The sequence below is a fragment of the Choloepus didactylus genome, chromosome 5 (genome assembly GCF_015220235.1).
Source record: "Choloepus didactylus isolate mChoDid1 chromosome 5, mChoDid1.pri, whole genome shotgun sequence".
Classification (NCBI taxonomy): domain Eukaryota; kingdom Metazoa; phylum Chordata; class Mammalia; order Pilosa; family Megalonychidae; genus Choloepus; species Choloepus didactylus.
In genome coordinates this window covers 106,200,210-106,209,668 of record NC_051311.1, presented here as the reverse complement: position 1 = coordinate 106,209,668, position 9,459 = coordinate 106,200,210, and the positions used below count along the sequence as shown (strand labels likewise).

The 9,459-nt window shown below is 35.6% G+C and overlaps 1 pseudogene; it reads right to left on the bottom strand.

The window, feature by feature from the left end:
- Window positions 1–7,073: 7,073 nt before the first annotated feature.
- Window positions 7,074–9,459, bottom strand: part of LOC119535400 — a 41,276-nt pseudogene continuing 38,890 nt past the window's right edge.

The window sequence follows — 9,459 nt, the reverse complement described above, 5'->3', positions numbered from 1 at the left end:
TTCATCATGTATACAAATGAAGACCTTGAACTAGATTACTTTGAATTTTTTCTGTTTTACAGTGGAGCAAAGCATGAAACACAATTACACAATTATTAGCTGCTATTTATCAAAGAGCATGCCTCATGGATGGGAATGTGACACAGGGCTGGTAATTATTGCTGAGAAGTCAAAGGATTCTGAGTCACAGGGTATAGATGTTTGTATCAGGCTGGACAGTACCAACTAGAGAACTTGCTTGAGGACTCTGGAGTGTAGAGTCATATACCAAATAGAGGAATTGCTTTTCTCATGTGGCTTATATCCTTTTTGAGAATGGGTGATCTATGGAAAATAAAGAGGAACCTTACATAGATAGGGTTGTCAGGAAATGGAGTAGGAATTTTGCAAAGACAAAATCTGCTCATATAGAAGTTGGACTTCATCTGACTCTAACTTCTGATTGTATTGGTAAGTGCATATATCCTGTATTCATACACTGTTTATGGAAGGAAATTTGTCAGATACATTCATGGGTGACTATCTGATGGGATAGAAAAAGCACTGCTCCCACTAACTAGTCTTGGGTGAATTGCTTTTGTAGACACCTCGTTCTATGCCCGCAACCCACTTTGGGCAGAGTTGACCCTCCTTGGCATATTCAAGTGGCAGGGAGCACAATCTAAGCAGCAAGTGGCTAAATTGCTTCAATCCTTAGCCTGTTTACCTAGTTACCAGTTCATTGAAATCAGCAGCATCCCAGATCAGCATTCCTTCTGGTAACCATGCCAACAGGTAGACCTAGGCAGGCCACATGGATTTGTGAATATTCGAGATGCTGGCATTGACTGTGTTCAAACTAGAAGAAACAGTGGATATATACAGAACTAAGGACTGATTGCACATTCAGATTCGGTTGAATGTCTTTTATACAAAATCTGATTTATTTCCTCGCATTATTTTTTCCTTTGTCCAAAGCACCAGCATTTAATAATTTTCTCTCCATACCTGTCCAAATGTGTTCCCTAATTGCAGTCACTCAACCTCCTAATACCACTAACTTCATTTATTTAGAGTTGTTTCTCAATTGACATAAGGAGGGATATCTGTTATCAGGGGACCGGAGAGCAGGGCAGGAACAGTTCTGTCTTGACTTGAACCCAGTCAGACTCTACCTATGTTCTTTGCTTTTCCCATTTCTTTGAGCACAAATTGTGTAGTGACAATGTACTTATTTTCTGTCCTTTGTATTTCACTGAACATTTTTCAGTGACTAGAACATATTCAGCACATTTAAGTTCTGCTACCTCAAAAGAGAAATGAAAATTGTTTTCAAAATCTTTTATAACATTTTCCAAAAAAATAAGTTATGTTATAATTCTTAAAATAAAAACTACACTGATATATTTTCCCTAATATAGCCATTATTCTCATTTTAATATAAGTCTTTTCTCAATCCTCTCTTCTCCCAGCAACTCAACCTGTCTGGGCTGTATTTCTTTTCTGCAAATTGAGAAGTTTGGATTCAGAAATCTGTTAAGCCCCAAGTTCTGAGACTATGTTTGAAAGTTAAGGATAATAAGAGGACTTTACTAGTTTCCTGAGATTGATGTCAAGGAAAGTGTCTACTTCACACTTTCTAAAATATCTCTTAGACTCACTGAAGTGAACAGACCATTGCAATATTCTGACACTGAATGCTATTTATCTTCTGATATGCCTCAAATGGTTGCCTCTCACTCTTCCATGCAATGATTTTGCAGGCATTCGGACCTTGAAGCAAGTGGCATTTTCTAATTTTAACTCAGGTCAGTCAGTTGGGTGAGTATTGATGAACAAGCATTTGTTATAACCATGTCTCAAGTAATGTCAAGAATTGAATTGAATGTGGCCCTCCCTAAGAATTTCTTAATTAACCCGCTGACACTGCCAATGAGAGTTCAATGTTGTTTCAAGAAAGAGTCCAATAAGCACGTGCCACTTTGCTATTTTTAACATTTTCTCTATTGCTCCATGAACATGTCTTTTATTTTTCTTCTCAAAATTAAAACAAAGAATTTATGAAAGTCATTTATAATACATTATTTCACTTCTTTAAATTGCTGGTGACTCTAACTGTTCAATTACTGAATTATGGATGAGCAGATGTATAGGAATATCTAGGACATCTTATAGGACCAACTGAGATATTTCTATGATTTTTATTTACTTTCTTATTTGTTCATTTATTTGTTTTTAGAAAGGGCTGTTTTGAAGCTTGTTATCTGAAAAGTGTTCTGAAATACTTAAGCCCTGAGGCTCTTTCCCAAGGACTAGGTATTGGGGTTTCTATCTTGTCATTTTTGAAATATAGTGCAACTGCCCATGAGGCTTTCACTCTGGAAAACCTAGTGTGTGCCCATTGCATTGTTCTGCCAAATTTACTTAAGCTTGTCTGGAAAAATAACTATAACAAAAATTGTATATTCCATTAAAAAAGATATATTACCATTGATTAATTAATTCAGCAACATGAATGGTTTCTGTGAAGCACACCAGTCTTATGTGAACAGCTTGATGATTTTACATATAAACTAACCAGATCAAGATATAGAGCATTTCCGAAATCCATAAATTTTCCTGGTGCCTCTTTCTAATCTGTATCTACTCCCCATACCTGAGAAAGTAACCACTATTCTGACTTCTATCATCGTGACTAATTTTGTAACAATTTTTAATTGAGATCCAAAGAAACGTAAGATACAAGTTCTCTTTCAGCAGCCACAATATTAGTAGGGGAGATGACAGCTATGAAAAAATTACAGAGTACAAAAATAATCCTTAAATGTTATGCAGTTATAAGAGTAATAATGCCATCTCATATTTTATAGTATTTTCTGTTTACAAAATGTGTGTGCATTTATAATCATAATTGACCCTCATGACAATTCTGAAAGGTTAACTACAATTTCTGTATTAGTTTTCTACTGTTGTGTAAAAATTACCACAAACTTTGCACCTTAAGACAACACACATTTATTATTTCATAGTTTCCACAGGTCAGGAACTGTGTATGTGGTAGGAGGGTCCTCTGCCCAGGGTTTCACTGGGCCGAACTCATGGTGTTGGCTAGAGGTGAAATCTTATCTGAGATTTGGGGTTATCTTCCAAGCTCCCCGGTTGTTGGAAGAATTCAGTTCCTTATGATCGTGGGATTGAGGTCCCTGTTTTCTTTTTGGCTGACAGCCAGGAATTTGCTCTCAGTTCCTAGAGGTCGTCCTCAGGCCTTAGCCTTATGGCGCTCTCACAACATGATGGATTCCTTCTTCAAAGCCAGAGGGAACATTCACTTCACATTTCTTTAACTTTTTTTAAGGGCTCACATGATAATCTATCAGGATTATCTTCCTATGGATTAGCTGAAAGTCAACTGATTAGGAATATTAATTAATCTGAAAAATCTCTTCTGCCATGTAATGCAATATTATCATAGGAATGATATCTCATATTCACAAGTCCCACTCATACTCAAGAGTGGAGTTTATACTGGAATTGTACACCAGAAGCCAGGAATTTGGAGGGCCATCTTAAAATGTCAGTAATCTCACATAGGTGATAAGAAAAAAGCCTTAAACTTCCGGCTGCATATCTCCTGTTCTTTACACTATACATACTTCTGTGTGAGTATGAAGAGTTGAATGGTATAAAAAGAATTCTTTTGGTCAGCTCAAGCTATCATTTATTGAATATTTACAATACCATTATCAGATTTAAAGCTTTTGGGAACCTTATGAGAAAGGGTTTTATTCCCATTTTACAGACATGGAAGCAGAGGTGTGGAGAAGTTAAATAACTTGCCTAAAATCACCGAGCTTGTACATGAAGGAGTCAGGATTCCAACTTAGTTTTAACTTCAAGTCCTGTGGTCTTATCCACTGTATTGCATGCCTGAAGGTAATATTTGAACTATGCTTTGAAGGATGTGTAGACTTTCAACAAGTAGGTTTATAATCATAAACATTCAATAATCAGAAACAACAGTAAAAACAGAGGCACAGAGTCTGGTAAGTTTCAGATACATAGTTTGGGCTGTGGTATTCCTGATAACTTAGCTGAATTTTCTCAATCAAGTTTTTACCTTTCTTTGGAATGGCATTTTTATTGGCTAATATTTTGCTTTGATATGAAGGGCTTATATTTATGAGCACAGTAAATGACTTTATGGAAGTTTTGTGGTGTTTCACATAAGGAGTGTGTTCATTTCCTATGCAGTATCTGTTTCTTGAGAACCTTTGGGTGAGATTTCTTCCAGTCCTCAGATGAAGAAGAGCTAAACTCACTAAACTGAACTATTATTATTTTTTCTCTTTGCCTACTTGTAAATCTTAGTTTTGTATTTGTGGCCTACCTGTAACATTGTATGACTTTATGATTAATGAGCTTTCCCTTTATTGGTCTCTCCCCCTTTTAATGTATTTTATCTTCATGAATTAACTTAAATTCTTTGTGAAACTAGACAGTATGAATAAAAAAATATATACATGAGTAAAAATTCAGACAGGTGGTTTATAGGAACCACAGGTGAATTTGGAGGTAGGTAGGGATCCTTGAAATATGATTTTCTGATGCTAAGCTACCAGTCCTCCTAAACTGGAGTGAACTGAAACTGAATTGTTAGCTTGACTGTTTTTCTATTGTCCTAATAGTCAGGCCCAGACTTTGCATTATAAAGATCATTTGGACCTACTAATATAAATTCCTCTCTGACGTCTCTTTTCTTTAACTTAGACAGTAATTGGAAGTAAAGGATGTAAAGAGAGAGTTGTAAGAAATTAAAGTCCTTCAAAATTATGTCAGAAATAGTGTCAGCTGAATTTAGATCAAAATATCCTGGTACAGACTCACAGAATGTGGTACATCAGCAAAGTGATGATTGTTACAAATAAAAGCACCACACTTCTCTTACATTTTTAGAAATGTAAGCTGTATTAGAAAAAAAATGCTATACAACTGTGTCATAAATGTGAGTGGGAATATGTTGTAATTTGCTAAGTTATTTGAAAGGTTGACTGTAATTGCTAGAAAGCCTGATGGGTAAAAATCAGCAAGAGAAGTAAGTTGAAAAAAAATCTAAGACTCCATAAAAATTCCAGGAAACCAGAGAGACAGAGAGAGAGAGAGAGAGGGAGAGAGAGAGGAGTAGAACATCAAAGAGTTAAGGGATCAAATAATACAAAAAAAAAATCAAAAGTATAGGAACCACAAAGTATAAGACTATGGAAGAGGAAGGGGGTAAATGTCTCATAAAGGTTTGAAGACAAAAGCACAATGAGGAAGTGAATACTTGGGTGAGACACAAATCATATGGAGAAGGAGGAAGTGACCAGATGGTCAACAAGCCACTGATACAGAGGGATTCCAGGGACAGGGGATGCCAAGGGGTAATAATCATACCTGCATTTGATGTGTATCATATGACAAATATGAAAGCAGCAGGTAAATTGTATTGGAATTAGAGCAACAAGTTATCTATTGTTAATGTTTTTTCTTGTGAAATTAAGAAACTGTAAACCCTTTGGAGTCTAGAGAGCAAGCAACCTAGGGTTAACTTGACTCATTTAGTCACTATCAGAAAGCTAATCAGTCCAGATATGCTATGCATTTCAGTGCATGCCCAAGTTAAACATATATAATAATGCAAGATGGTGTCTTAACATAAAATCAGAACTTTGATGTAAGTTTGCTCTCAATCTTTCTGGGTCTTAGTTTACTCAGCCTTAAAACAAGTATGACATTATTTGCGTTGCTGTCGTGAGAATTCAATGAGATAGTTTTGGTAAAAGTGTGCTCTAAGTGATCAAACACTATACAAATATAAGGCAATGTTAATATTTTAATACTAGGTTCCATGTTATATTCTAATAAAATATAATATTTTACTCTGTTCACTAGTAGTGGTAGTAACTGATAATATTATAATGATGTGGTTTAAAGAAATCTGTGAAGACTTATAGGGATAATAATACAATTTCTTCTGTCTTCTGTTTCCTTGTTTTTAAAATGTGGATAATAATGGCCTCCACATCATGGAATTGTTTTCAGGATTTAGTTAAATGAGTTAATGTATATCAAATGCTGAGAAAAGTGTTTGGTATATAGTAAGCATGAACATTTTAGTAATAATAACAATAAAACAATGGAATAATAAGATAATAGCCTTGGGTCATTAATCTGGAATTTGGAGAAAAGATGCACATGGAAATGAGAAGACTCTAGATGATAATTCTAGAGATTGTCAAAGAAATGTGTTTTGTTTTGTTTTGATTTTTCTGTTAGAACAATTCAGCATAAAATTCTGGTTTATTGTTGGACAACATTGTTTTACACATACATCAAACAGGCCCAAAAAAACAAACAGCAACTTCATAGACAGAAAAAAAAAAAAAGTAAAAAAAGAAACCTCTCTCTTTGGCCTTTTTAACCATCTCATGCAAAGCAACTACTTATAGTACATCTAAGTACATACACACGAAAAGTTACTGGAATGCTTGGAATAATTTTGTATTTTTTTTCTTGTTTTTTTTGCCTTTTTTTTTTTTTTTACAAGGTTTTTTTTCTCCTTTGAGATTATAATGAACATGGTCACACCACAAGTAAAGTCAGAAGTAGGACAGAAAACACTCCAAAGGCTGATTTGGTCATCCAAGATCATTAAAAATGGCTGACCCCTAACAATATGTACAAAAATGTAAAATGTAAATAAAAAAATACAGATTTTCCTTTTTAAAGTACTTTTTGTTTTAAAAAGCAGGGCCTTGGAAGTTTTGTTTCTTCTCTCCTCCCCTGCGGCAAATTCATGTTGTGGTTTTCGTTGGGTGGTGGGCGGGCCTTTCTACTCGAAGGTGACCACGTTTAGTTTCTGTGACCGGAAGTGGAGGGTGACTGTGTTGCGGCAGCCTTTTTTTTTTTTTTTTTTTTCCTGGTTTAATGTTTCCTTTTTTGTGTCTAGTCTTCCTCATCTGTCTTCTGCTTCTTGGTGTCTATGTCATCATCCTCATCCTTCAGCTGCCCGTTTGCCTGTAGCTGCCCCAGCCTCCTCATCTTCATCTCTATCCTCATCCTTTCTCCCCCTCCTCTTCCTCCCCACCTTCTTCTTCATCTACCTCATTGTCAGCCTCCTGTTCCCCATTTTCTTCCTTAGTGTTCCCATTAGCAGGTGCATCTTTTCTGTTCTCCCCCGCCTTTACAACTCGCTTCTTCAAGTCCTTGTGGTGATTTCGGAGCTGGTATCCACTGCTATGTGTGACATGGTGAGGCGCGCTGGGTGATCTGATGCAACGGATTAAAAAGAAAGCGAGAGTTCAGGAACTCTGGCGATAAAGCTGCAGGCGTCCGTGGTGGCGGTGCGCGGCAGAGGTGGCTGCCGCAAGCGGGGAGCTGGCCTGGGGAACAGTGCAAAGATGGCTTTTCTGAGCAGCCAGTCCAAAGAACTGTTTTGATATAACCCTTGAGTGAAAAATTTTGTTTAGGGTTAGCCCTGCATTCAAAATATTTTATTCAGCATTTATATATATATATATTTTTTACATTTATTATCATTTACAATTTGCACATCTTTTTTTTAGCATTCAGTATCTATATTGGTTAATTGTATAGTGGCAAAAATAGAACTCTGAGGAGTGCTATATATAGAACAATTATGAAAGCAGGATGTATCTAATCACTGCTGTAACCACTGCATGTTACTATACCATTATTGTTGCCTTATTTATTTTACATTTTAATATCTCTGAAATTGTGTTGAATCTTATAATTGACAGCATCATAGATTTGCTGAAAATGAGAAATAGCAGCTCCAGAGTGTTAAAGAGCAGCAGTCCTTAACAGATTAGGATGGAGGAAGTATTAGAATTTTCTACTACATATTATAGTCCTAAGACTTTCTATACAGGGTGGAAGATTGAGTTCAGAGCAATTATATATAAATAAACAGAGAACTGTTAAATAAGTTATGATAACTGCAGGATGGGAGTCCAGATCTGGTAGAATAAGTCAGGAAAGTCTTCAGAGAGTCGATGATATTTGAGCTGAGTCTAAAGGTTGACTAGGAGTACACGTCTTAGGCAACAATAGAGGACCATGTTTCAGGCAGAATAGGCAAAACATGGGGACATGAAAGAGCATAGTTGACTCAGAGAAATATGACAACTGGTGTAAGTTAGAGTTTAATGTACGTTAATAGTATTCTGGGAGATGACTTTGAAAAGATAGAGATGTGCTATAAGGAGTAGGAAATGCCAAGGAGCTTGCACTTTATCTTGGATGGCATGAAAGAATTTTACACCAAAATTATACAATTAAGTTTCTATTTTAGAAAGTATAGACTGGAATTTGAATTCAAGGATCAAAATATCATCCTGAAACCATGGATGTTTTAAATTCCAATAATTTACCAACAAATGTGCTAAGTTTCTAACAGCTAGAAAATAGAAAGTGTTCCACTCATCTACATGTCACTTCCAAACGTATTGCTGGGAAATGGAACAGTTGAGAGAATACTTCATGTGGAAGGGAGCCCCAGGGGAGTGCGTAAAGAGATTCCTGGATTCTTCATCCCAAGTTTCCTAGAACTCCAATAAGAACTCCCAATTCAGAGTGAACTGTGAAAATAAAGTTGGGGTTTGGAGCAGTAGCATGGGGTTGCTAAAATGAATTCTAAGCTTCCATTCAGGTGCCAGAACCTGCAGAAACTAGAGGTCATGTAGACTTCACACACAGGCTTCCAGGGAACTGCACAACTGAATTTACCTAAGGAGCACTGCAACATTTGGCATTTGACTCATAAAAATCAAATTCCCTGAAACTACTGCTATCTTTCTTTTTCTAAAACTCTATCCCATCTCTGAAGGCCTTCACACTGAATCCTAAAGCTTCAAAAAAGAATTAAAATAGAGATTTTTAAAATTTTATTTTAATTTTTGTTTTTCTTTTATATTTTATTTTTATCTATCATACCTTGAACTGATAAAACTGAAATGTTACTACAATTGCTGACACACCCAATGGCTGCCAATATTAAATGAGTTGAAATGAGTTATAATGCACCTTGTAGTTCAACAGAGTAGCCATTGCTGAGCACTGACATCAAATACCTTTAAATAATAAGGCTTAAAAATAGTCTATGTAATAAATAGAGTGGCACTTAGAGAACACAGAAGAAGACCAGAATGTTCCAAATAAGAAGAGAACTAAAACTTCTGGAAAGTAAAAACGAGTGGTTATTAAACCTTCAAAGATATGTGTCATGTAAAATCATGCAGTAAGAATAGATTGTTATATTTAATTTGATGATTAGAAGATAACCTTGAAACATATTGTCAGAATTCAGGACAATAATAAAATATTTGAAATTATAAGGGGAGGACTACAGATGGTAGATTTAAATAACAAAAAAATCAAACTAGGATTTACTTATTTATTGATTTTCAGAAGCATTTTTTT